General features: G+C 40.1%; 25 non-coding genes and 2 pseudogenes across 25 annotated transcripts; all 27 read left to right on the top strand.

The window, feature by feature from the left end:
- The first annotated feature begins 19 nt into the window (after window positions 1-19).
- Window positions 20-128, top strand: LOC132150702 (5S ribosomal RNA; annotated as a pseudogene).
- A 942-nt stretch (window positions 129-1070) lies between these two features.
- On the top strand, window positions 1071-1189 carry LOC132150659 (5S ribosomal RNA). Its single transcript, XR_009435885.1, has one exon. It is a non-coding gene; the product is annotated as a 5S ribosomal RNA (ribosomal RNA).
- A 709-nt stretch (window positions 1190-1898) lies between these two features.
- Window positions 1899-2017, top strand: LOC132151016 (5S ribosomal RNA). The gene has a single exon (XR_009436183.1). It is a non-coding gene; the product is annotated as a 5S ribosomal RNA (ribosomal RNA).
- Window positions 2018-2101: 84 nt separating this feature from the next.
- Window positions 2102-2220, top strand: LOC132150523 (5S ribosomal RNA). Its single transcript, XR_009435752.1, has one exon. It is a non-coding gene; the product is annotated as a 5S ribosomal RNA (ribosomal RNA).
- Window positions 2221-2304: 84 nt separating this feature from the next.
- On the top strand, window positions 2305-2423 carry LOC132149870 (5S ribosomal RNA). Its single transcript, XR_009435130.1, has one exon. It is a non-coding gene; the product is annotated as a 5S ribosomal RNA (ribosomal RNA).
- Window positions 2424-3457: 1034 nt separating this feature from the next.
- On the top strand, window positions 3458-3576 carry LOC132150865 (5S ribosomal RNA). Its single transcript, XR_009436042.1, has one exon. It is a non-coding gene; the product is annotated as a 5S ribosomal RNA (ribosomal RNA).
- Window positions 3577-3660: 84 nt separating this feature from the next.
- LOC132150765 (5S ribosomal RNA) lies at window positions 3661-3779 on the top strand. The gene has a single exon (XR_009435947.1). It is a non-coding gene; the product is annotated as a 5S ribosomal RNA (ribosomal RNA).
- An 84-nt stretch (window positions 3780-3863) lies between these two features.
- Window positions 3864-3972, top strand: LOC132150701 (5S ribosomal RNA; annotated as a pseudogene).
- A 942-nt stretch (window positions 3973-4914) lies between these two features.
- LOC132150658 (5S ribosomal RNA) lies at window positions 4915-5033 on the top strand. Its single transcript, XR_009435884.1, has one exon. It is a non-coding gene; the product is annotated as a 5S ribosomal RNA (ribosomal RNA).
- A 709-nt stretch (window positions 5034-5742) lies between these two features.
- On the top strand, window positions 5743-5861 carry LOC132150321 (5S ribosomal RNA). Its single transcript, XR_009435557.1, has one exon. It is a non-coding gene; the product is annotated as a 5S ribosomal RNA (ribosomal RNA).
- Window positions 5862-5945: 84 nt separating this feature from the next.
- Window positions 5946-6064, top strand: LOC132150522 (5S ribosomal RNA). The gene has a single exon (XR_009435751.1). It is a non-coding gene; the product is annotated as a 5S ribosomal RNA (ribosomal RNA).
- An 84-nt stretch (window positions 6065-6148) lies between these two features.
- On the top strand, window positions 6149-6267 carry LOC132149869 (5S ribosomal RNA). Its single transcript, XR_009435129.1, has one exon. It is a non-coding gene; the product is annotated as a 5S ribosomal RNA (ribosomal RNA).
- Window positions 6268-7301: 1034 nt separating this feature from the next.
- LOC132150864 (5S ribosomal RNA) lies at window positions 7302-7420 on the top strand. The gene has a single exon (XR_009436041.1). It is a non-coding gene; the product is annotated as a 5S ribosomal RNA (ribosomal RNA).
- A 1854-nt stretch (window positions 7421-9274) lies between these two features.
- Window positions 9275-9393, top strand: LOC132150862 (5S ribosomal RNA). Its single transcript, XR_009436039.1, has one exon. It is a non-coding gene; the product is annotated as a 5S ribosomal RNA (ribosomal RNA).
- Window positions 9394-9477: 84 nt separating this feature from the next.
- On the top strand, window positions 9478-9596 carry LOC132150564 (5S ribosomal RNA). The gene has a single exon (XR_009435793.1). It is a non-coding gene; the product is annotated as a 5S ribosomal RNA (ribosomal RNA).
- An 84-nt stretch (window positions 9597-9680) lies between these two features.
- LOC132151110 (5S ribosomal RNA) lies at window positions 9681-9799 on the top strand. The gene has a single exon (XR_009436270.1). It is a non-coding gene; the product is annotated as a 5S ribosomal RNA (ribosomal RNA).
- An 891-nt stretch (window positions 9800-10690) lies between these two features.
- LOC132151107 (5S ribosomal RNA) lies at window positions 10691-10809 on the top strand. Its single transcript, XR_009436267.1, has one exon. It is a non-coding gene; the product is annotated as a 5S ribosomal RNA (ribosomal RNA).
- A 705-nt stretch (window positions 10810-11514) lies between these two features.
- On the top strand, window positions 11515-11633 carry LOC132150898 (5S ribosomal RNA). The gene has a single exon (XR_009436073.1). It is a non-coding gene; the product is annotated as a 5S ribosomal RNA (ribosomal RNA).
- Window positions 11634-11717: 84 nt separating this feature from the next.
- LOC132150372 (5S ribosomal RNA) lies at window positions 11718-11836 on the top strand. Its single transcript, XR_009435607.1, has one exon. It is a non-coding gene; the product is annotated as a 5S ribosomal RNA (ribosomal RNA).
- Window positions 11837-11920: 84 nt separating this feature from the next.
- Window positions 11921-12039, top strand: LOC132150587 (5S ribosomal RNA). The gene has a single exon (XR_009435816.1). It is a non-coding gene; the product is annotated as a 5S ribosomal RNA (ribosomal RNA).
- Window positions 12040-17495: 5456 nt separating this feature from the next.
- Window positions 17496-17614, top strand: LOC132150657 (5S ribosomal RNA). Its single transcript, XR_009435883.1, has one exon. It is a non-coding gene; the product is annotated as a 5S ribosomal RNA (ribosomal RNA).
- Window positions 17615-18221: 607 nt separating this feature from the next.
- On the top strand, window positions 18222-18340 carry LOC132149852 (5S ribosomal RNA). Its single transcript, XR_009435113.1, has one exon. It is a non-coding gene; the product is annotated as a 5S ribosomal RNA (ribosomal RNA).
- Window positions 18341-19343: 1003 nt separating this feature from the next.
- On the top strand, window positions 19344-19462 carry LOC132150861 (5S ribosomal RNA). Its single transcript, XR_009436038.1, has one exon. It is a non-coding gene; the product is annotated as a 5S ribosomal RNA (ribosomal RNA).
- Window positions 19463-19923: 461 nt separating this feature from the next.
- On the top strand, window positions 19924-20042 carry LOC132150860 (5S ribosomal RNA). The gene has a single exon (XR_009436037.1). It is a non-coding gene; the product is annotated as a 5S ribosomal RNA (ribosomal RNA).
- Window positions 20043-20651: 609 nt separating this feature from the next.
- LOC132150584 (5S ribosomal RNA) lies at window positions 20652-20770 on the top strand. Its single transcript, XR_009435813.1, has one exon. It is a non-coding gene; the product is annotated as a 5S ribosomal RNA (ribosomal RNA).
- A 1039-nt stretch (window positions 20771-21809) lies between these two features.
- Window positions 21810-21928, top strand: LOC132150583 (5S ribosomal RNA). The gene has a single exon (XR_009435812.1). It is a non-coding gene; the product is annotated as a 5S ribosomal RNA (ribosomal RNA).
- Window positions 21929-23335: 1407 nt separating this feature from the next.
- On the top strand, window positions 23336-23454 carry LOC132149974 (5S ribosomal RNA). Its single transcript, XR_009435227.1, has one exon. It is a non-coding gene; the product is annotated as a 5S ribosomal RNA (ribosomal RNA).
- The last annotated feature ends 1546 nt before the right edge of the window (window positions 23455-25000 follow it).

Genomic DNA, 25000 nt, shown 5'->3' with positions numbered 1-25000 from the left:
TCTCTTTGCAGCCTCCTTCGCTTACAGCCATACCAACGTGGCTATTCCCGATCTCGGAAGCTAAGCAGGTTTGGGCCTGGTTAGTACTTGGATGGGAGACCGCCTGGGAATACCAGGTGCTGTAAGCTTTTGGGGTACCTTCCCTACTTATATAAATCACTGGCGATTATAGTGGCTGATCTTTAAATAGCCCTCTCTTTGCAGCCTCCTTCGCTTATGGCCACACCATCCTGGCTATGCCCGATCTCAACTGATCTCCAAATCTGAGCAGGTTTGGGCCAGGTTAGTAATTTTGGATTTTTTCAGTAATTATCTAATAGGCCTGGTTAGTACTTTAGGAAATTTTCACTAATTGTCCAATAATCTTGCAAAAAAAAAAAAAAGAGTCAATGTCCGATCTCAGAATGTAAGCAGGTTTGGGCCAGGTTAGTACTTTTGGATTTTTTCAATAATTATCTAATAGGCCTGGTTAGTACTTTAGGAAATTTTCACTAATTGTCCAATAATCTTGCAAAAAAAAAAGAGTCAATGCCCGATCTCAGAATGTAAGCAGGTTTGGGCCAGGTTAGTACTTTTGGATTTTTTCAGTAATTATCTAATAGGCCTGGTTAGTACTTTTGGGAATACCAGGTGCTGTAAGCTTTTGGGTTTCCTTCCCTACTTATATAAAGCACTGGCGATTATAGTGGCTGATCTTTAAATAGCCCTCTCTTTGCAGCCTCCTTCGCTTATGGCCATACCATCCTGGCTATGCCCGATCTCAACTGGTCTCCAAATCTAAGCAGGTTTGGGCCAGGTTAGTACTTTTGGATTTTTTCATTAATTATCTAATAGGCCTGGTTAGTACTTTAGGAAATTTTCACTAATTGTCCAATAATCTTGCAAAAAAAAAAAAAAAAAAGAGTCAATGCCCGATCTCAGAATGTAAGCAGTAATTATCTAATAGGCCTGGTTAGTACTTTTGGGAATACCAGGTGCTGTAAGCTTTTGGGTTTCCTTCCCTACTTATATAATGCACTGGCGATTATAGTGGCTGATCTTTAAATAGCCCTCTCTTTGCAGCCTCCTTCGCTTATGGCCATACCAACCTGGCTATGCCCGATCTTGTCTGATCTCGGAAGCTAAGCAGGTTTGTGCCTGGTTAGTACTTGGATGGGAGACTTTCTGGGAATACCAGGTGCTGTAAGCTTTTGGGTTTCCTTCCCTACTTATATAAAGCACTGGCGATTATAGTGGCTGATCTTTAAATAGCCCTCTTTTTGCAGCCTCCTTCGCTTATGGCCATACCATCCTGGCTATGCCCGATCTCAACTGATTTCCAAATCTAAGCAGGTTTGGGCCAGGTTAGTACTTTTGGATTTTTTCAGTAATTATCTAATAGGCCTGGTTAGTAATTTTTAAAATTTTCACTAATTGTCCGATAATCTTGCAAAAAAAAAAAAAAAAAGAGTCAATGCCCGATCTCAGAATGTAAGCAGGTTTGGGCCAGGTTAGTACTTTTGGATTTTTTCAGTAATTATCTAATAGGCCTGGTTAGTACTTTTGGGAATTTTCACTAATTGTCCAATAATCTTGCAAAAAAAAAAAAAAAAAGAGTCAATGCCCGATCTCAGAATGTATGCAGGTTTGGGCCAGGTTAGTACTTTTGGAAAAATTCACTAATTGTCTAAGAATCTTGTAAAAAAAACAAAAAAGAGTCAATGCCCGATCTCAGAATGTAAGCAGGTTTGGGCCAGGTTAGTACTTTTGGATTTTTTCAGTAATTATCTAATAGGCCTGGTTAGTACTTTTGGGAATACCAGGTGCTGTAAGCTTTTGGGTTTCCTTCCCTACTTATATAAAGCACTGGCGATTATAGTGGCTGATCTTTAAATAGCCCTCTCCTTGCAGCCTCCTTCGCTTACGGCCATACCAACTTGGCTATTCCCGATCTCGTCTGATCTCGGAAGCTAAGCAGGTTTGGGCCTGGTTAGTACTTGGATGGGAGACCGCCTGGGAATACCAGGTGCTGTAAGCTTTTGGGTTTCCTTCCCTACTTATATAAAGCACTGGCGATTATACTGGCTGATCTTTAAATAGCCCTCTCTTTGCAGCCTCCTTCGCTTACGGCCATACCAACCTGGCCATTCTCGATCTCGTCTGATCTCGGAAGCTAAGCAGGATTGGGCCTGCTTAGTACTTGGATGGGAGACCGCCTGGGAATACCAGGTGCTGTAAGCTTTTGGGTTTCCTTCCCTACTTATATAAAGCACTGGCGATTATAGTGGCTGATCTTTAAATAGCCCTCTCTTTGCAGCCTCCTTCGCTTACGGCCATACCAACCTGGCTATTCCCGATCTCGTCTGATCTCGGAAGCTAAGCAGGTTCGGGCCTGGTTAGTACTTAAATGGGAGACCGCCTGGGAATACCAGGTGCTGTAAGCTTTTGGGTTTCCTTCCCTACTTATATAAAGCACTGCCGATTATAGTGGCTGATCTTTAAATAGCCCTCTCTTTGCAGCCTCCTTCGCTTATGGCCATACCATACTGGCTATGCCCGATCTCAACTGATCTCCAAATCTAAGCAGGTTTGGGCCAGGTTAGTACTTTTGGATTTTTTCAGTAATTATCTAATAGGCCTGGTTAGTACTTTTGGAAATTTTCACTAATTGTCCAATAATCTTGCAAAAAAAAAAAAAGAGTCAATGCCCGATCTCAGAATGTAAGTAGGTTTGGGCCAGGTTAGTACTTTTGGATTTTTTCAGTAATTATCTAATAGGGCTGGTTAGTACTTTTGGAAATTTTCACTAATTGCCCAATAATCTTGCAAAAAAAAAAAAAAAAAAAGAGTCAATGCCCGATCTCAGAATGTAAGCAGGTTTGGGCCAGGTTAGTACTTTTGGATTTTTTCAGTAATTATCTAATAGGCCTGGTTAGTAATTTTTAAAATTTTCACTAATTGTCCGATAATCTTGCAAAAAAAAAAAAAAAAAGAGTCAATGCCCGATCTCAGAATGTAAGCAGGTTTGGGCCAGGTTAGTACTTTTGGATTTTTTCAGTAATTATCTAATAGGCCTGGTTAGTACTTTAGGAAATTTTCACTAATTGTCCAATAATCTTGCAAAAAAAAAAAAAAGAGTCAATGCCCGATCTCAGAATGTAAGCAGGTTTGGGCCAGGTTAGTACTTTTGGATTTTTTCAGTAATTATCTAATAGGCCTGGTTAGTACTTTAGGAAATTTTCACTAATTGTCCAATAATCTTGCAAAAAAAAAAGAGTCAATGCCCGATCTCAGAATGTAAGCAGGTTTGGGCCAGGTTAGTACTTTTGGATTTTTTCAGTAATTATCTAATAGGCCTGGTTAGTACTTTTGGGAATACCAGGTGCTGTAAGCTTTTGGGTTTCCTTCCCTACTTATATAATGCACTGGCGATTATAGTGGCTGATCTTTAAATAGCCCTCTCTTTGCAGCCTCCTTCGCTTACGGCCATACCAACCTGGCTATGCCCGATCTCGTCTGATCTCGGAAGCTAAGCAGGTTTGGGCCTGGTTAGTACTTGGATGGGAGACCGCCTGGGAATACCAGGTGCTGTAAGCTTTTGGGTTTCCTTCCCTACTTATATAAAGCACTGGCGATTATAGTGGCTGATCTTTAAATAGCCCTCTCTTTGCAGCCTCCTTCGCTTACGGCCATACCAACCTGGCTATGCCCGATCTCGTCTGATCTCGGAAGCTAAGCAGGTTTGGGCCTGGTTAGTACTTGGATGGGAGACCACCTGGGAATACCAGGTGCTGTAAGCTTTTGGGTTTCCTTCCCTACTTATACAAAGGACTGGCGATTAAAGTGGCTGATCTTTAAATAGCCCTCTCTTTGCAGCCTCCTTCGCTTACAGCCATACCAACGTGGCTATTCCCGATCTCGGAAGCTAAGCAGGTTTGGGCCTGGTTAGTACTTGGATGGGAGACCGCCTGGGAATACCAGGTGCTGTAAGCTTTTGGGGTACCTTCCCTACTTATATAAATCACTGGCGATTATAGTGGCTGATCTTTAAATAGCCCTCTCTTTGCAGCCTCCTTCGCTTATGGCCACACCATCCTGGCTATGCCCGATCTCAACTGATCTCCAAATCTGAGCAGGTTTGGGCCAGGTTAGTAATTTTGGATTTTTTCAGTAATTATCTAATAGGCCTGGTTAGTACTTTAGGAAATTTTCACTAATTGTCCAATAATCTTGCAAAAAAAAAAAAAAGAGTCAATGTCCGATCTCAGAATGTAAGCAGGTTTGGGCCAGGTTAGTACTTTTGGATTTTTTCAATAATTATCTAATAGGCCTGGTTAGTACTTTAGGAAATTTTCACTAATTGTCCAATAATCTTGCAAAAAAAAAAGAGTCAATGCCCGATCTCAGAATGTAAGCAGGTTTGGGCCAGGTTAGTACTTTTGGATTTTTTCAGTAATTATCTAATAGGCCTGGTTAGTACTTTTGGGAATACCAGGTGCTGTAAGCTTTTGGGTTTCCTTCCCTACTTATATAAAGCACTGGCGATTATAGTGGCTGATCTTTAAATAGCCCTCTCTTTGCAGCCTCCTTCGCTTATGGCCATACCATCCTGGCTATGCCCGATCTCAACTGGTCTCCAAATCTAAGCAGGTTTGGGCCAGGTTAGTACTTTTGGATTTTTTCATTAATTATCTAATAGGCCTGGTTAGTACTTTAGGAAATTTTCACTAATTGTCCAATAATCTTGCAAAAAAAAAAAAAAAAAAGAGTCAATGCCCGATCTCAGAATGTAAGCAGTAATTATCTAATAGGCCTGGTTAGTACTTTTGGGAATACCAGGTGCTGTAAGCTTTTGGGTTTCCTTCCCTACTTATATAATGCACTGGCGATTATAGTGGCTGATCTTTAAATAGCCCTCTCTTTGCAGCCTCCTTCGCTTATGGCCATACCAACCTGGCTATGCCCGATCTTGTCTGATCTCGGAAGCTAAGCAGGTTTGTGCCTGGTTAGTACTTGGATGGGAGACTTTCTGGGAATACCAGGTGCTGTAAGCTTTTGGGTTTCCTTCCCTACTTATATAAAGCACTGGCGATTATAGTGGCTGATCTTTAAATAGCCCTCTTTTTGCAGCCTCCTTCGCTTATGGCCATACCATCCTGGCTATGCCCGATCTCAACTGATTTCCAAATCTAAGCAGGTTTGGGCCAGGTTAGTACTTTTGGATTTTTTCAGTAATTATCTAATAGGCCTGGTTAGTAATTTTTAAAATTTTCACTAATTGTCCGATAATCTTGCAAAAAAAAAAAAAAAAAGAGTCAATGCCCGATCTCAGAATGTAAGCAGGTTTGGGCCAGGTTAGTACTTTTGGATTTTTTCAGTAATTATCTAATAGGCCTGGTTAGTACTTTTGGGAATTTTCACTAATTGTCCAATAATCTTGCAAAAAAAAAAAAAAAAAGAGTCAATGCCCGATCTCAGAATGTATGCAGGTTTGGGCCAGGTTAGTACTTTTGGAAAAATTCACTAATTGTCTAAGAATCTTGTAAAAAAAACAAAAAAGAGTCAATGCCCGATCTCAGAATGTAAGCAGGTTTGGGCCAGGTTAGTACTTTTGGATTTTTTCAGTAATTATCTAATAGGCCTGGTTAGTACTTTTGGGAATACCAGGTGCTGTAAGCTTTTGGGTTTCCTTCCCTACTTATATAAAGCACTGGCGATTATAGTGGCTGATCTTTAAATAGCCCTCTCCTTGCAGCCTCCTTCGCTTACGGCCATACCAACTTGGCTATTCCCGATCTCGTCTGATCTCGGAAGCTAAGCAGGTTTGGGCCTGGTTAGTACTTGGATGGGAGACCGCCTGGGAATACAAGGTGCTGTAAGCTTTTGGGTTTCCTTCCCTACTTATATAAAGCACTGGCGATTATACTGGCTGATCTTTAAATAGCCCTCTCTTTGCAGCCTCCTTCGCTTACGGCCATACCAACCTGGCCATTCTCGATCTCGTCTGATCTCGGAAGCTAAGCAGGATTGGGCCTGCTTAGTACTTGGATGGGAGACCGCCTGGGAATACCAGGTGCTGTAAGCTTTTGGGTTTCCTTCCCTACTTATATAAAGCACTGGCGATTATAGTGGCTGATCTTTAAATAGCCCTCTCTTTGCAGCCTCCTTCGCTTACGGCCATACCAACCTGGCTATTCCCGATCTCGTCTGATCTCGGAAGCTAAGCAGGTTCGGGCCTGGTTAGTACTTAAATGGGAGACCGCCTGGGAATACCAGGTGCTGTAAGCTTTTGGGTTTCCTTCCCTACTTATATAAAGCACTGCCGATTATAGTGGCTGATCTTTAAATAGCCCTCTCTTTGCAGCCTCCTTCGCTTATGGCCATACCATACTGGCTATGCCCGATCTCAACTGATCTCCAAATCTAAGCAGGTTTGGGCCAGGTTAGTACTTTTGGATTTTTTCAGTAATTATCTAATAGGCCTGGTTAGTACTTTTGGAAATTTTCACTAATTGTCCAATAATCTTGCAAAAAAAAAAAAAGAGTCAATGCCCGATCTCAGAATGTAAGTAGGTTTGGGCCAGGTTAGTACTTTTGGATTTTTTCAGTAATTATCTAATAGGGCTGGTTAGTACTTTTGGAAATTTTCACTAATTGCCCAATAATCTTGCAAAAAAAAAAAAAAAAAAAGAGTCAATGCCCGATCTCAGAATGTAAGCAGGTTTGGGCCAGGTTAGTACTTTTGGATTTTTTCAGTAATTATCTAATAGGCCTGGTTAGTAATTTTTAAAATTTTCACTAATTGTCCGATAATCTTGCAAAAAAAAAAAAAAAAAGAGTCAATGCCCGATCTCAGAATGTAAGCAGGTTTGGGCCAGGTTAGTACTTTTGGATTTTTTCAGTAATTATCTAATAGGCCTGGTTAGTACTTTAGGAAATTTTCACTAATTGTCCAATAATCTTGCAAAAAAAAAAAAAAGAGTCAATGCCCGATCTCAGAATGTAAGCAGGTTTGGGCCAGGTTAGTACTTTTGGATTTTTTCAGTAATTATCTAATAGGCCTGGTTAGTACTTTAGGAAATTTTCACTAATTGTCCAATAATCTTGCAAAAAAAAAAGAGTCAATGCCCGATCTCAGAATGTAAGCAGGTTTGGGCCAGGTTAGTACTTTTGGATTTTTTCAGTAATTATCTAATAGGCCTGGTTAGTACTTTTGGGAATACCAGGTGCTGTAAGCTTTTGGGTTTCCTTCCCTACTTATATAATGCACTGGCGATTATAGTAGCTGATCTTTAAATAGCCCTCTCTTTGCAGCCTCCTTCGCTTACGGCCATACCAACCTGGCTATGCCCGATCTCGTCTGATCTCGGAAGCTAAGCAGGTTTGGGCCTGGTTAGTACTTGGATGGGAGACCGCCTGGGAATACCAGGTGCTGTAAGCTTTTGGGTTTCCTTCCCTACTTATATAAAGCACTGGCGATTATAGTGGCTGATCTTTAAATAGCCCTCTCTTTGCAGCCTCCTTCGCTTATGGCCATACCATCCTGGCTATGCCCGATCTCAACTGATCTCCAAATCTAAGCAGGTTTGGGCCAGGTTAGTACTTTTGGATTTTTTCAGTAATTATCTAATAGGCCTGGTTAGTACTTTTGGAAATTTTCACTTATTGTCCAATAATCTTGCAAAAAAAAAAAAAAGAGTCAATGCCCGATCTCAGAATGTAAGTAGGTTTAGGCCAGGTTAGTACTTTTGGATTTTTTCAGTAATTATCTAATAGGGCTGGTTAGTACTTTTGGAAATTTTCACTAATTGTCCAATAATCTTGCAAAAAAAAAAAAAAAAAGAGTCAATGCCCGATCTCAGAATGTAAGCAGGTTTGGGCCAGGTTAGTACTTTTGGATTTTTTCAGTAATTATCTAATAGGCCTGGTTAGAACTTTTGGAAATTTTCACTAATTGTCCAATAATCTTGCAAAAAAAAAAAAAAAAGTCAATGCCCGACCTCAGAATGTTAGAAGGTTTGGGCCAGATTAGTACTTTTGGATTTTTTCAGTAAATATCTAATAGGCCTGGTTAGTACTTTTGGAAAAATTCACTAATTGTCTAATAATCTTGTAAAAAAAACAAAAAAGAGTCAATGCCCGATCTCAGAATGTAAGCAGGTTTGGGCCAGGTTAGTACTTTTGGATTTTTTCAGTGATTATCTAATAGGCCTGGTTAGTACTTTAGGAAATTTTCACTAATTGTCCAATAATCTTGCAAAAAAAAAAAAAAAAAGAGTCAATGCCCAATCTCAAAATGTAAGCAGGTTTGGGCCAGGTTAGTACTTTTGGATTTTTTCAATAATTATCTAATAGGCCTGGTTAGTACTTTTGGGAATACCAGGTGCTGTAAGCTTTTGGGTTTCCTTCCCTACTTATATAAAGCACTGTCGATTATAGTGGCTGATCTTTAAATAGCCCTCTCTTTGCAGCCTCCTTCGCTTATGGCCATACCATCCTGGCTATGCCCGATCTCAACTGATCTCCAAATCTAAGCAGGTTTGGGCCAGGTTAGTACTTTTGGATTTTTTCATTAATTATCTAATAGGCCTGGTTAGTACTTTAGGAAATTTTCACTAATTGTCCAATAATCTTGCGAAAAAAAAAAAAAAAAAAGACTCAATGCCCGATCTCAGAATGTAAGCAGTAATTATCTAATAGGCCTGGTTAGTACTTTTGGGAATACCAGGTGCTGTAAGCTTTTGGGTTTCCTTCCCTACTTATATAATGCACTGGCGATTATAGTGGCTGATCTTTAAATAGCCCTCTCTTTGCAGCCTCCTTCGCTTATGGCCATACCAACCTGGCTATGCCCGATCTTGTCTGATCTCGGAAGCTAAGCAGGTTTGGGCCAGGCCAGGTTTTTTCAGTAATTATCTAATAGGGCTGGTTAGTACTTTTGGAAATTTTCACTAATTGCCCAATAATCTTGCAAAAAAAAAAAAAAAAAAAGAGTCAATGCCCGATCTCAGAATGTAAGCAGGTTTGGGCCAGGTTAGTACTTTTGGAAAAATTCACTAATTGTCTAATAATCTTGTAAAAAAACAAAAAAGAGTCAATGCCCGATCTCAGAATGTAAGCAGGTTTGGGCCAGGTTAGTACTTTTGGATTTTTTCAGTAATTATCTAATAGGCCTGGTTAGTACTTTTGGGAATACCAGGTGCTGTAAGCTTTTGGGTTTCCTTCCCTACTTATATAATGCACTGGCGATTATAGTGGCTGATCTTTAAATAGCCCTCTCTTTGCAGCCTCCTTCGCTTACGGCCATACCAACCTGGCTATGCCCGATCTCGTCTGATCTCGGAAGCTAAGCAGGTTTGGGCCTGGTTAGTACTTGGATGGGAGACCGCCTGGGAATACCAGGTGCTGTAAGCTTTTGGGTTTCCTTCCCTACTTATATAAAGCACTGGCGATTATACTGGCTGATCTTTAAATAGCCCTCTCTTTGCAGCCTCCTTCGCTTACGGCCATACCAACATGGCTATTCCCGATCTCGTCTGATCTCGGAAGCTAAGCAGGATTGGGCCTGCTTAGTACTTGGATGGGAGACCGCCTGGGAATACCAGGTGCTGTAAGCTTTTGGGTTTCCTTCCCTACTTATATAAAGCACTGGCGATTATAGTGGCTGATCTTTAAATAGCCCTCTCTTTGCAGCCTCCTTCGCTTACGGCCATACCAACCTGGCTATTCCCGATCTCGTCTGATCTCGGAAGCTAAGCAGGTTTGGGCCTGGTTAGTACTTAAATGGGAGACCGCCTGGGAATACCAGGTGCTGTAAGCTTTTGGGTTTCCTTCCCTACTTATATAAAGCACTGCCGATTATAGTGGCTGATCTTTAAATAGCCCTCTCTTTGCAGCCTCCTTCGCTTATGGCCATACCATCCTGGCTATGCCCGATCTCAACTGATCTCCAAATCTAAGCAGGTTTGGGCCAGGTTAGTACTTTTGGATTTTTTCAGTAATTATCTAATAGGGCTGGTTAGTACTTTTGGAAATTTTCACTAATTGCCCAATAATCTTGCAAAAAAAAAAAAAAAAAAAGAGTCAATGCCCGATCTCAGAATGTAAGCAGGTTTGGGCCAGGTTAGTACTTTTGGATTTTTTCAGTAATTATCTAATAGGCCTGGTTAGTAATTTTTAAAATTTTCACTAATTGTCCGATAATCTTGCAAAAAAAAAAAAAAAAAGAGTCAATGCCCGATCTCAGAATGTAAGCAGGTTTGGGCCAGGTTAGTACTTTTGGATTTTTTCAGTAATTATCTAATAGGCCTGGTTAGTACTTTAGGAAATTTTCACTAATGGTCCAATAATCTTGCAAAAAAAAAAAAAGAGTCAATGCCCGATCTCAGAATGTAAGCAGGTTTGGGCCAGGTTAGTACTTTTGGATTTTTTCAGTAATTATCTAATAGGCCTGGTTAGTACTTTAGGAAATTTTCACTAATTGTCCAATAATCTTGCAAAAAAAAAAGAGTCAATGCCCGATCTCAGAATGTAAGCAGGTTTGGGCCAGGTTAGTACTTTTGGATTTTTTCAGTAATTATCTAATAGGCCTGGTTAGTACTTTTGGGAATACCAGGTGCTGTAAGCTTTTGGGTTTCCTTCCCTACTTATATAATGCACTGGCGATTATAGTAGCTGATCTTTAAATAGCCCTCTCTTTGCAGCCTCCTTCGCTTACGGCCATACCAACCTGGCTATGCCCGATCTCGTCTGGTCTCGGAAGCTAAGCAGGTTTGGGCCTGGTTAGTACTTGGATGGGAGACCGCCTGGGAATACCAGGTGCTGTAAGCTTTTGGGTTTCCTTCCCTACTTATATAAAGCACTGGCGATTATAGTGGCTGATCTTTAAATAGCCCTCTCTTTGCAGCCTCCTTCGCTTATGGCCATACCATCCTGGCTATGCCCGATCTCAACTGATCTCCAAATCTAAGCAGGTTTGGGCCAGGTTAGTACTTTTGGATTTTTTCAGTAATTAACTAATAGGCCTGGTTAGTACTTTTGGAAAAATTCACTAATTGTCTAATAATCTTGTAAAAAAACAAAAAAGAGTCAATGCCCGATCTCAGAATGTAAGCAGGTTTGGGCCAGGTTAGTACTTTTGGATTTTTTCAGTAATTATCTAATAGGCCTGGTTAGTACTTTTGGAAATTTTCACTAATTGTCCAATAATCTTGCAAAAAAAAAAAAAAAAAGAGTCAATGCCCGATCTCAGAATGTAAGCAGGTTTGGGCCAGGTTAGTACTTTTGGAAAAATTCACTAATTGTCTAATAATCTTGTAAAAAAACAAAAAAGAGTCAATGCCCGATCTCAGAATGTAAGCAGGTTTGGGCCAGGTTAGTACTTTTGGATTTTTTCAGTAATTATCTAATAGGCCTGGTTAGTACTTTTGGGAATACCAGGTGCTGTAAGCTTTTGGGTTTCCTTCCCTACTTATATAAAGCACTGGCGATTATAGTGGCTGATCTTTAAATAGCCCTCTCTTTGCAGCCTCCTTCGCTTACGGCCATACCAACCTGGCTATTCCCGATCTCGTCTGATCTCGGAAGCTAAGCAGGTTTGGGCCTGGTTAGTACTTGGATGGGAGACCGCCTGGGAATACCAGGTGCTGTAAGCTTTTGGGTTTCCTTCCCTACTTATATAAAGCACTGGCGATTATACTGGCTGATCTTTAAATAGCCCTCTCTTTGCAGCCTCCTTCGCTTACGGCCATACCAACCTGGCTATTCCCGATCTCGTCTGATCTCGGAAGCTAAGCAGGATTGGGCCTGCTTAGTACTTGGATGGGAGACCGCCTGGGAATACCAGGTGCTGTAAGCTTTTGGGTTTCCTTCCCTACATATATAAAGCACTGGCGATTATAGTGGCTGATCTTTAAATAGCCCTCTCTTTGCAGCCTCCTTCGCTTACGGCCATACAAACCTGGCTATTCCCGATCTCGTCTGATCTCGGAAGCTAAGCAGGTTCGGGCCTGGTTAGTACTTAAATGGGAGACTTCCTGGGAATACCAGGTGCTGTAAGCTTTTGGGCTTCCTTCCCTACTTATATAAAGCACTGCCGATTATAGTGGCTGATCTTTAAATAGCCCTCTCTTTGCAGCCTCCTTCGCTTATGGCCATACCATCCTGGCTATGCCCGATCTCAACTGATCTCCAAATCTAAACAGGTTTGGGCCAGGTTAGTACTTTTGGATTTTTTCAGTAATTATCTAATAGGCCTGGTTAGTACTTTTGGAAATTTTCACTAATTGTCCAATAATCTTGCAAAAAAAAAAAAAAGAGTCAATGCCCGATCTCAGAATGTAAGTAGGTTTGGGCCAGGTTAGTACTTTTGGATTTTTTCAGTAATTATCTAATAGGGCTGGTTAGTACTTTTGGAAATTTTCACTAATTGCCCAATAATCTTGCAAAAAAAAAAAAAAAAAAAGAGTCAATGCCCGATCTCAGAATGTAAGCAGGTTTGGGCCAGGTTAGTACTTTTGGATTTTTTCAGTAATTATCTAATAGGCCTGGTTAGTAATTTTTAAAATTTTCACTAATTGTCCGATAATCTTGCAAAAAAAAAAAAAAAAAGAGTCAATGCCCGATCTCAGAATGTAAGCAGGTTTGGGCCAGGTTAGTACTTTTGGATTTTTTCAGTAATTATCTAATAGGCCTGGTTAGTACTTTTGGAAATTTTCACTAATTGTCCAATAATCTTGCAAAAAAAAAAAAAAAGAGTCAATGCCCGATCTCAGAATGTAAGCAGGTTTGGGCCAGGTTAGTACTTTTGGATTTTTTCAGTAATTATCTAATAGGCCTGGTTAGTACTTTTGGAAATTTTCACTAATTGTCCAATAATCTTGCAAAAAAAACAAAAAAAAGTCAATGCCCGACCTCAGAATGTTAGCAGGTTTGGGCCAGGTTAGTACTTTTGGATTTTTTCAGTAAATATCTAATAGGCCTGGTTAGTACTTTTGGAAAAATTCACTAATTGTCTAATAATCTTGTAAAAAAACAAAAAAGAGTCAATACCCAATCTCAGAATGTAAGCAGGTTTGGGCCAGGTTAGTACTTTTGGATTTTTTCAGTAATTATCTAATAGGCCTGGTTAGTACTTTAGGAAATTTTCACTTATTTTCACTGTTTTGAAAAATGGCGCCGCAGTGTGTGGCTCGCCGTTTACCTTTGCTGGGATTATTGCTAATTTGCCTGTTTCTACTGCTTGTCACTCGAAATGTGTCACCGTTGCTGGTGTATGACCGCCTGACTTTGTTAAGTATATGTAACTCTGTGGAGAAAGTGCCGATCTATGGCTCTGTTGGTCAGTCAGCCACGCTGCCGCCTTTCATCGCGTCCATACCTGCCTATCTATGGCGTGAACCCTGCCTGCCACTCCGCAGAAATCGCCGCAGGAAACGCGGGAAGAGAGGCGGAATACGTGTCAGGCTCAGAGCGTACCTGACATCATCCTCCACCTGCGATCGGGGTCATCCGTGTTTTGGGTCGTCAGCTGGGTTCATCGGCTGCAATGTGCGTTCTTTGGCATGCAATTACCGGTGGCTCCGGTCGATTGTACCGGGCTCCGAGTGCCCATCTCCCCGCTACTGGAACAGGAAGCGCTCCTCCAAGCGAGGCTGCGTGCTTGGGAATCTCCGCCCGCTCAGTCGTGCTTCCCAACGGACTGAAAGGCGCTCAATTCACATGGCGCTGATCAACACTAGGTCACTTACAAATAAGACTTTTATATTGAATGACTATTTTATGACAAACGCTCTGGACTTTTTGTTGTTGACGGAAACATGGTTGAAACCAGGTGATGACAGCGCCTTCTCGGAGCTCCTCCCCCCTGGCTGCTCTTTCTACAACTCCCCACGAGTGTCAGGTCGAGGCGGTGGGCTGGCCACGCTCTTCAAAAATGAGTACAGATGCCGGTTACTACCTGCACTTGTCTATAATAGTTTTGAACTTCAGCTGTTTGTGGCTGATCTAGATTATCCTGTATTGTTTGCAGTTATTTATCGCCCACCAAAGCCAAACAAAGATTTTATGCACGAGTTCTCTGAGTTTTTAGCTGATGTTGTTCCTAAATATGATAAGCTTTTGGTTTGTGGGGATTTCAATATCCATGTGTGTTGTCCCTCAAACCCACTTGCTCATGATTTTAAAACTCTTTTAAGTTCTTTTGGCTTAAATCAATGTGTGGAAGGTCCGACACATCAACTTGGCCACACGTTGGATCTCATTATTTCACACGGGCTCTCAGTTTCACTTGAAGAAATAACAGAATCTGGTATCTCAGATCACTTCCCCATTAGATTTGAGATCAGTATTCCACCACCCACTAGTAAACCTGTCTCCTCAGCCTCTAGACGCCGCTGCATCACACCCTCTGTAGGTGTAGAGTTTGCTTCTGTGTTTATGGGCTCACAGTTTTATGCTATGAATGGTCTGGTCTCTCCTTCATCCCCAGATAATATTCTTTCTGTGTTTCTCTCCACAAGCACTGAAATTCTAGACTCTATTGCCCCTTTTCGGACTAAATCTATTAAACCTAAGGTGGATCCTTGGCTAAATGACACCACAAGGGCCCTTAGGCAACACTGTAGGCAAGCCGAACGAAAGTGGAAAAAGGACAAATTATTTTCTCCACTAGGTTTATTAAGAGACAGCCTAGCCACATACCAGAAGGCTGTGAAGGCGGCGAAGATGCACTATCTTTCTTCAGTCATAAATAGCAGTTGTCATGAACCTAGAGTTTTATTTAATACCATTAACTCTGTGTTGAATCCATGCACCTCTGATCCGACAGAGGTTTCAGTTAGTACATGTGAGAAATTTCTTGGTTATTTTACGGACAAAGTAGCAGCTGTCAGGCAAAACTGCAGTGCTAATTTTAACGTGTTTGTACCTGCTGCTCCGGTGCTTTCTGCTGTTTTTGAGGATTTTAAGCCAGTTTCACTTACACTGCTTTCTGAGGTAGTGCAGCACATGAAACCCACCAACTGTCCGTTAGACATTGTCCCAGCCAGGATAGTGAAAGAAGTTTTTAATACCGCCATTGGGTCAAGTTTACTCACTTTAATTAATTTGTGTCTTAGTCTAGGTTGTGTCCCAGCTGCATTTAAACATGCTGTGGTCAGGCCCCTACTTAAGAAACCAAATCTTGACCCTTCAGTGTTATCTAACTTTAGACCAGTTTCTCATCTGCCTTTTCTGTCAAAGGTTTTGGAAAAAGTTGTTTTTATACAGTTACAAGCCTTTATGCAGAAAAATTCTGTCCTCGAAAAATTTCAGTCTGGTTTTAGATCACGTCACAGTACCGAGTCTGCACTGCTAAGAGTACATAATGATATTGCCTTGTCTGTGGATGCCGGGAGTCCTGCTGTGTTAGTGCTTTTGGACCTCACAGCAGCGTTCGATACGGTGGACCATGCAGTCCTCCTCTCTCGTCTTGAGCATTGTGTGGGCATTCGAGGTTTGGCACTTCAATGGTTTAGCTCCTATTTAGCAGATAGGAGCTTCTCTGTTATGATTGGTGAATGCTCCTCGTCGGCTGCTCCTCTTTCTTGTGGGGTACCCCAGGGTTCAATTCTTGGCCCAATCTTGTTTTCTTTATATATGTTGCCGTTAGGGAGTATTATAGGAAAGCACAATCTATCCTTTCACTGTTATGCTGATGACTTGCAGATTTATTTGCCTTTAAAACCGAATGATAATGTCGCACTAGACTCCCTACTTAGTTGTATCGATGATATTAGGATGTGGTTGTCACAAAATTTTCTTAGTTTAAATAATGAAAAAACGGAGTGTATCATCTTCGGCAACCCAAACGGTTCAGCGGTGACTTTGGGGGCTTTGGCTCCATACCTTAAACCTGCTGTCAGAAATTTAGGGGTTACTTTTGATTGCGACATGAAATTTGACAAGCAAATCAGCAATATTGTCAAAATGAGTTTTTTTCAGCTTCGTCTTCTAGCTAAAGTTAAGCCTTTTCTTAATAGGCATGATCTAGAAAAGGTGATTCATGCTTTTATTAGTTCGAGGTTGGATTATTGTAATGCTCTCTATGTAGGTTTAAGTCAAGGCTCTATTGCACGACTTCAACTTGTGCAAAATGCTGCCGCTCGGTTTTTAACAAATACACCTAAGCGTGTACACATTACTCCTGTCCTCTATTCCTTACACTGGCTTCCAGTACAGTTTAGAATAGATTTTAAGATTTTGTTGTTCGTTTTTAAGGCCCTAAATGGCCGAGCACCGGAGTACATAAGTGAGATTTTAACCCTGCGTGAGCACAGCCGGTCGTTACGGTCTTCAAATCAACTGGTTTTAGAAGTCCCAAGGTCAAAGTACAAGCGTTGGGGTGATCAGGCGTTTGCAGTTGCTGCCCCAAGACTTTGGAACAAGTTACCCCCTGATATCCGTACAACTGCAGATGAAACTCTTTTTAGGTCTAAACTTAAAACCCACCTGTTTAGGATGGCTTTTAATACATAGTAGTGGTGACACAATTTCCCTCTTGCTGTTTTCTTTTTTGTTATATGTATTTATTGTATGATATGATGTTTATTGTATTCTATGATGTGAAGCACTTTGGAAACCTAACAGTTGTTGTAAAGCGCTATACAAATAAATGTTGATTGATTGATTGATTGATAATTGTCCAATAATCTTGCAAAAAAAAAAAAAAAAAAAGACTCAATGCCCGATCTCAGAATGTAAGCAGGTTTGGGCCAGGTTAGTACTTTTGGATTTTTTTCAGTAATTATCTAATAGGCCTGTTTAGTACTTTAGGAAATTTTCAATAATTGTCAAATAATCTTGCAAAAAAAAAAAAAAAGAGTCAATGCCCGATCTCAGAATGTAAGCAGGTTTGGGCCAGGTTAGTACTTTTGGATTTTTTCAGTAATTATCTAATAGGCCTGGTTAGTACTTTAGGAAATTTTCACTAATTGTCCAATAATCTTGCAAAAAAAAAAAAAAGACTCAATGCCCGATCTCAGAATGTAAGCAGTAATTATCTAATAGGCCTGGTTAGTACTTTTGGGAATACCAGGTGCTGTAAGCTTTTGGGTTTCCTTCCCTACTTATATAAAGCACTGGCGATTATAGTGGCTGATCTTTAAATAGCCCTCTCTTTGCAGCCTCCTTCGCTTATGGCCATACCATCCTGGCTATGCCCGATCTCAACTGATCTCCAAATCTAAGCAGGTTTGGGCCAGGTTAGTACTTTTGGATTTTTTCATTAATTATCTAATAGGCCTGGTTAGTACTTTAGGAAATTTTCACTAATTGTCCAATAATCTTGCAAAAAAAAAAAAAAAAAAAAGACTCAATGCCCGATCTCAGAATGTAAGCAGTAATTATCTAATAGGCCTGGTTAGTACTTTTGGGAATACCAGGTGCTGTAAGCTTTTGGGTTTCCTTCCCTACTTATATAATGCACTGGCGATTATAGTGGCTGATCTTTAAATAGCCCTCTCTTTGCAGCCTCCTTCGCTTATGGCCATACCAACCTGGCTATGCCCGATCTTGTCTGATCTCGGAAGCTAAGCAGGTTTGTGCCTGGTTAGTACTTGGATGGGAGACTTTCTGGGAATACCAGGTGCTGTAAGCTTTTGGGTTTCCTTCCCTACTTATATAAAGCACTGGCGATTATAGTGGCTGATCTTTAAATAGCCCTCTCTTTGCAGCCTCCTTCGCTTATGGCCATACCATCCTGGCTATGCCCGATCTCAACTGATCTCCAAATCTAAGCAGGTTTGGGCCAGGTTAGTACTTTTGGATTTTTTCAGTAATTATCTAATAGGCCTGGTTAGTAATTTTTAAAATTTTCACTAATTGTCCGATAATCTTGCAAAAAAAAAAAAAAAAAAAGAGTCAATGCCCGATCTCAGAATGTAAGCAGGTTTGGGCCAGGTTAGTACTTTTGGATTTTTTCAGTAATTATCTAATAGGCCTGGTTAGTACTTTTGGAAATTTTCACTAATTGTCTAATAATCTTGTAAAAAAACAAAAAAGAGTCAATGCCCGATCTCAGAATGTAAGCAGGTTTGGGCCAGGTTAGTACTTTTGGATTTTTTCAGTAATTATCTAATAGGCCTGGTTAGTACTTTTGGGAATACCAGGTGCTGTAAGCTTTTGGGTTTCCTTCCCTACTTATATAAAGCACTGGCGATTATAGTGGCTGATCTTTAAATAGCCCTCTCTTTGCAGCCTCCTTCGCTTACGGCCATACCAACCTGGCTGTGCCCGATCTCGTCTGATCTCAGAAGCTAAGCAGGTTTGGGCCTGGTTAGTACTTGGATGGGAGACCGCCTGGGAATACCAGGTGCTGTAAGCTTTTGGGTTTCCTTCCCTACTTATATAAAGCACTGGCGATTATAGTGGCTGATCTTTAAATAGCCCTCTCTTTGCAGCCTCCTTCACTTATGGCCATACCATCCTGGCTATGCCTGATCTCAACTGATCTCCAAATCTAAGCAGGTTTGGGCCAGGTTAGTACTTTTGGATTTTTTCAGTAATTATCTAATAGGCCTGGTTAGTACTTTTGGAAATTTTCACTAATTGTCCAATAATCTTGCAAAAAAAAAAAAAAAAGAGTTAATGCCCGATCTCTGAATGTAAGCAGGTTTGGGCCAGGTTAGTACTTTTGGAAATTTTCACTAATTGTCCAATAATCTTGCAAAAAAAAAAAAAAAAAAAAAAAAAGAGTCAATGCCCGATCTCAGAATGTAAGCAGGTTTGGGCCAGGTTAGTACTTTTTGATTTTTTCAGTAATTATCTAATAGGCCTGGTTAGTACTTTTGGAAATTTTCACTAATTGTCCAATAATCTTGCAAAAAAAAAAAAAGAGTCAATGCCGATCTCAGAATGTAAGCAGGTTTGGGCCAGGTAAGTACTTTTGGATTTTTTCAGTAATTATCTAATAGGCCTGGTTAGTACTTTTGGAAATTTTCACTAATTGTCCAATAATCTTGCAAAAAAAAAAAAAAAAAAGAGTCAATGCCCGACCTCAGAATGTTAGCAGGTTTGGGCCAGGTTAGTACTTTTGGATTTTTTCAGTAAATATCTAATAGGCCTGGTTAGTACTTTTGGAAAAATTCACTAATTGTCTAATAATCTTGTAAAAAAACAAAAAAGAGTCAATGGCCGATCTCAGAATGTAAGCAGGTTTGGGCCAGGTTAGTACTTTTGGATTTTTTCAGTAATTATCTAATAGGCCTGGTTAGTACTTTTGGGAATACCAGGTGCTGTAAGCTTTTGGGTTTCCTTCCCTACTTATATAATGCACTGGCGATTATAGTGGCTGATCTTTAAATAGCCCTCTCTTTGCAGCCTCCTTCGCTTACGGCCATACCAACCTGGCTATGCCCGATCTCGTCTGATCTCGGAAGCTAAGCAGGTTTGGGCCTGGTTAGTACTTGGATGGGAGACCGCCTGGGAATACCAGGTGCTGTAAGCTTTTAGGTTTCCTTCCCTACTTATATAAAGCACTGGTGATTATAGTAGATGATCTTTAAATAGCCCTCTCTTTGCAGCCTCCTTCGCTTATGGCCATACCATCCTGGCTATGCCTGATCTCAACTGATCTCCAAATCTAAGCAGGTTTGGGCCAGGTTAGTACTTTTGGATTTTTTCAGTAATTATCTAATAGGCCTGGTTAGTACTTTTGGAAATTTTCACTAATTGTCCAATAATCTTGCAAAAAAAAAAAAAAAAGAGTCATTGCCCGATCTCAGAATGTAAGCAGGTTTGGGCCAGGTTAGTACTTTTGGATTTTTTCAGTAATTATCTAATGGGCCTGGTTAGTACTTTTGGGAATACCAGGTGCTGTAAGCTTTTGGGTTTCCTTCCCTACTTATATAATGCACTGGTGATTATAGTGGCTGATCTTTAAATAGCCCTCTCTTTGCAGCCTCCTTGGCTTACGGCCATACCAACCTGGCTATGCCCGATCTCGTCTGATCTCGGAAGCTAAGCAGGTTTGGGCCTGGTTAGTACTTGGATGGGAGACCGCCTGGGAATACCAGGTGCTGTAAGCTTTTGGGTTTCCTTCCCTACTTATATAAAGCACTGGCGATTATAGTGGCTGATCTTTAAATAGCCCTCTCTTTGCAGCCTCCTTCGCTTATGGCCATACCATCCTGGCTATGCCTGATCTCAACTGATCTCCAAATCTAAGCAGGTTTGGGCCAGGTTAGTACTTTTGGATTTTTTCAGTAATTATCTAATAGGCCTGGTTAGTACTTTTGGAAATTTTCACTAATTGTCCAATAATCTTGCAAAAAAAAAAAAAAAAAAAGAGTCAATGCCCGATCTCAGAATGTAAGCAGGTTTGGGCCAGGTTAGTACTTTTGGATTTTTTCAGTAATTATCTAATAGGCCTGGTTAGTACTTTTGGAAATTTTCACTAATTGTCCAAAAATCTTGCAAAAAAAAAAAAAAAAGAGTCAATGCCCGATCTCAGAATGTAAGCAGGTTTGGGCCAGGTTAGTACTTTTGGATTTTTTCAGTAATTATCTAATAGGCCTGGATAGTACTTTTGGGAATACCAGGTGCTGTAAGCTTTTGGGTTTACTTCCCTACTTATATAATGCACTGGCGATTATAGTGGCTGATCTTTAAATAGCCCTCTCTTTGCAGCCTCCTTCGCTTACGGCCATACCAACCTGGCTATGCCCGATCTCGTCTGATCTCGGAAGCTAAGCAGGTTTGGGCCTGGTTAGTACTTGGATGGGAGACAGCCTGGGAATACCAGGTGCTTTAAGCTTTTGGGTTTCCTTCCCTACTTATATAAAGCACTGGCGATTATAGTGGCTGATCTTTAAATAGCCCTCTCTTTGCAGCCTCCTTCGCTTATGGCCATACCATCCTGGCTTTGCCCGATCTCAACTGATCTCCAAATCTAAGCAGGTTTGGGCCAGGTTAGTACTTTTGGATTTTTTCAGTAATTATCTAATAGGCCTGGTTAGTACTTTTGGAAATTTTCACTAATTGTCCAATAATCTTGCAAAAAAAAAAAAAAGAGTCAATGCCCGATCTCAGAATGTAAGCAGGTTTGGGCCAGGTTAGTACTTTTGGATTTTTTCAGTAATTATCTAATAGGCCTGGTTAGTACTTTTGAAAATTTTCACTAATTGTCCAATAATCTTGCAAAAAAAAAAAAAAAAAAATAGTCAATACCCGGTCTCAGAATGTAAGCAGGTTTGGGCCAGGTTAGTACTTTTGGATTTTTTCAGTAATTATCTAATAGGCCTGGTCAGTACTTTTGGAAATTTTCACTAATTGTCCAATAATCTTGCAAAAAAAACAAAAAAAAGTCAATGCCCGACCTCAGAATGTTAGCAGGTTTGGGCCAGGTTAGTACTTTTGGATTTTTTCAGTAAATATCTAATAGGCCTGGTTAGTACTTTTGGAAAAATTCACTAATTGTCTAATAATCTTGTAAAAAAACAAAAAAGAGTCAATACCCAATCTCAGAATGTAAGCAGGTTTGGGCCAGGTTAGTACTTTTGGATTTTTTCAGTAATTATCTAATAGGCCTGGTTAGTACTTTTGGAAATTTTCACTAATTGTCCAAAAATCTTGCAAAAAAAAAAAAAAAAGAGTCAATGCCCGATCTCAGAATGTAAGCAGGTTTGGGCCAGGTTAGTACTTTTGGATTTTTTCAGTAATTATCTAATAGGCCTGGATAGTACTTTTGGGAATACCAGGTGCTGTAAGCTTTTGGGTTTACTTCCCTACTTATATAATGCACTGGCGATTATAGTGGCTGATCTTTAAATAGCCCTCTCTTTGCAGCCTCCTTCGCTTACGGCCATACCAACCTGGCTATGCCCGATCTCGTCTGATCTCGGAAGCTAAGCAGGTTTGGGCCTGGTTAGTACTTGGATGGGAGACAGCCTGGGAATACCAGGTGCTTTAAGCTTTTGGGTTTCCTTCCCTACTTATATAAAGCACTGGCGATTATAGTGGCTGATCTTTAAATAGCCCTCTCTTTGCAGCCTCCTTCGCTTATGGCCATACCATCCTGGCTTTGCCCGATCTCAACTGATCTCCAAATCTAAGCAGGTTTGGGCCAGGTTAGTACTTTTGGATTTTTTCAGTAATTATCTAATAGGCCTGGTTAGTACTTTTGGAAATTTTCACTAATTGTCCAATAATCTTGCAAAAAAAAAAAAAAGAGTCAATGCCCGATCTCAGAATGTAAGCAGGTTTGGGCCAGGTTAGTACTTTTGGATTTTTTCAGTAATTATCTAATAGGCCTGGTTAGTACTTTTGAAAATTTTCACTAATTGTCCAATAATCTTGCAAAAAAAAAAAAAAAAAAATAGTCAATACCCGGTCTCAGAATGTAAGCAGGTTTGGGCCAGGTTAGTACTTTTGGATTTTTTCAGTAATTATCTAATAGGCCTGGTCAGTACTTTTGGAAATTTTCACTAATTGTCCAATAATCTTGCAAAAAAAAAAAAGAGTCAATGCCCGACCTCAGAATGTTAGCAGGTTTGGGCCAGGTTAGTACTTTTGGATTTTTTCAATAAATATCTTATAGGCCTGGTTAGTACTTCTGGAAATTTTCACTAATTGTCCAATAATCTTGCAAAAAAAAGAGTCAATGCCCGATCTCAGAATGTAAGCAGGTTTGGGCCAGGTTAGTACTTTTGGATTTTTTCAGTAATTATCTAATAGGCCTGGTTAGTACTTTTGGAAATTTTCACTAATTGTCCAATAATCTTGCAAAAAAAAAAAAAAAAGAGTCAATGCCCGATCTCAGAATGTAAGCAGGTTTGGGCCAGGTTAGTACTTTTGGATTTTTTCAGTAATTATCTAATAGGCCTGGTTAGTACTTTTGGGAATACCAGGTGCTGTAAGCTTTTGGGTTTCCTTCCCTACTTATATAATGCACTGGCGATTATAGTGGCTGATCTTTAAATAGCCCTCTCTTTGCAGCCTCCTTCGCTTACGGCCATACCAACCTGGCTATGCCCGATCTCGTCTGATCTCCAAATCTAAGCTGGTTTGGGCCAGGTTAGTACTTTTGGATTTTTTCAGTAATTATCTAATAGGCCTGGTTAGTACTTTTGGAAATTTTCACTAATTGTCAAATAATCTTGCAAAAAAAAAAAAAAAAAGAGTCAATGCCTGATCTCAAAATGTAAGCAGGTTTGGGCCAGGTTAGTACTTTTGGATTTTTCAGTAATTATCTAATAGGCCTGGTTAGTACTTTTGGGAATACCAGGTGCTGTAAGCTTTTGAGTTTCCTTCCCTACTTATATAATGCACTGGCGATTATAGTGGCTGATCTTTAAATAGCCCTCTCTTTGCAGCCTCCTTCGCTTACGGCCATACCAACCTGGCTATGCCCGATCTCATCTGATCTCGGAAGCTAAGCAGGTTTGGGCCTGGTTAGTACTTGGATGGGAGACCGCCTGGGAATTCCAGGTGCTGTAAGCTTTTGGGTTTCCTTCCCTACTTATATAAAGCACTGGCGATTATAGTGGCTGATCTTTAAATAGCCCTCTCTTTGCAGCCTCCTTCGCTTATGGCCATACCATCCTGGCTATGCCCGATCTCAACTAATCTCCAAATCTAAGCAGGTTTGGGCCAGGTTAGTACTTTTGGATTTTTCCAGTAATTATCTAATAGGCCTGGTTAGTACTTTTGGAAATTTTCACTAATTGTCCAATAATCTTGCAAAAAAAAAAAAAAAAGAGTCAATGCCCGATCTCAGAATATAAGCAGGTTTGGGCCAGGTTAGTACTTTTGGATTTTTTCAGTAATTATCTAATAGGCCTGGTTAGTACTTTTGGAAATTTTCACTAATTGTCCAATAATCTTGCAAAAAAAAAAAAAAAGAGTCAATGCCCGACCTCGGAATGTTAGCAGGTTTGGGCCAGGTTAGTACTTTTGGAATTTTTCAGCAATTATCTAATAGGCCTGGTTAGTACTTTTGGAAATTTTCACTAATTGTCCAATAATCTTGCAAAAAAAAAAAAAAAGAGTCAATGCCCGATCTCAGAATGTAAGCAGGTTTGGGCCAGGTTAGTACTTTTGGATTTTTTCAGTAATTATCTAATAGGCCTGGTTAGTACTTTTGGAAATTTTCACTTATTGTCCAATAATCTTGCAAAAAAAAAAAAAAAGAGTCAATGCCCGATCTCAGAATGTAAGCAGGTTCTGGCCAGGTTAGTACTTTTGGATTTTTTCAGTAATTATCTAATAGGCCTGGTCAGTACTTTTGGAAATTTTCACTAATTGTCCAATAATCTTGCAAAAAAAAAAAAAGAGTCAATGCCCGACCTCAGAATGTTAGCAGGTTTGGGCCAGGTTAGTACTTTTGGATTTTTTCAATAAATATCTAATAGGCCTGGTTAGTACTTCTGGAAATTTTCACTAAGTGTCCAATAATCTTGCAAAAAAAAGAGTCAATGCCCGATCTCAGAATGTAAGCAGGTTTGGGCCAGGTTAGTACTTTTGGATTTTTTCAGTAATTATCTAATAGGCCTGGTCAGTACTTTTGGAAATTTTCACTAATTGTCCAATAATCTTGCAAAAAAAAAAAAAAGAGTCAATGCCCGACCTCAGAATGTTAGCAGGTTTGGGCCAGGTTAGTACTTTTGGATTTTTTCAGTAAATATCTAATAGGCCTGGTTAGTACTTCTGGAAATTTTCACTAATTGTCCAATAATCTTGCAAAAAAAAGAGTCAATGCCCGATCTCAGAATGTGGGCAGGTTTGGGCCGGGTTAGTACTTTTTTGATTTTTTCAGTAATTATCTAATAGGCCTGGTTAGTACTTTTGGAAATTTTCACTAATTGTCCAATAATCTTGCAAAAAAAAAAAAAAAAAGAGTCAATGCCCGATCTCAGAATGTAAGCAGGTTTGGGCCAGGTTAGTACTTTTGGATTTTTTCAGTAATTATCTAATAGGCCTGGTTAGTACTTTTGGAAATTTTCACTAATTGTCCAATAATCTTGCAAAAAAAAAAAAAAAAGAGTCA

Source organism: Carassius carassius, chromosome 9 (assembly GCF_963082965.1).
Source record: "Carassius carassius chromosome 9, fCarCar2.1, whole genome shotgun sequence".
Lineage (NCBI taxonomy): Eukaryota > Metazoa > Chordata > Actinopteri > Cypriniformes > Cyprinidae > Carassius > Carassius carassius.
This window is presented reverse-complemented; position numbering and strand designations above follow the sequence as displayed.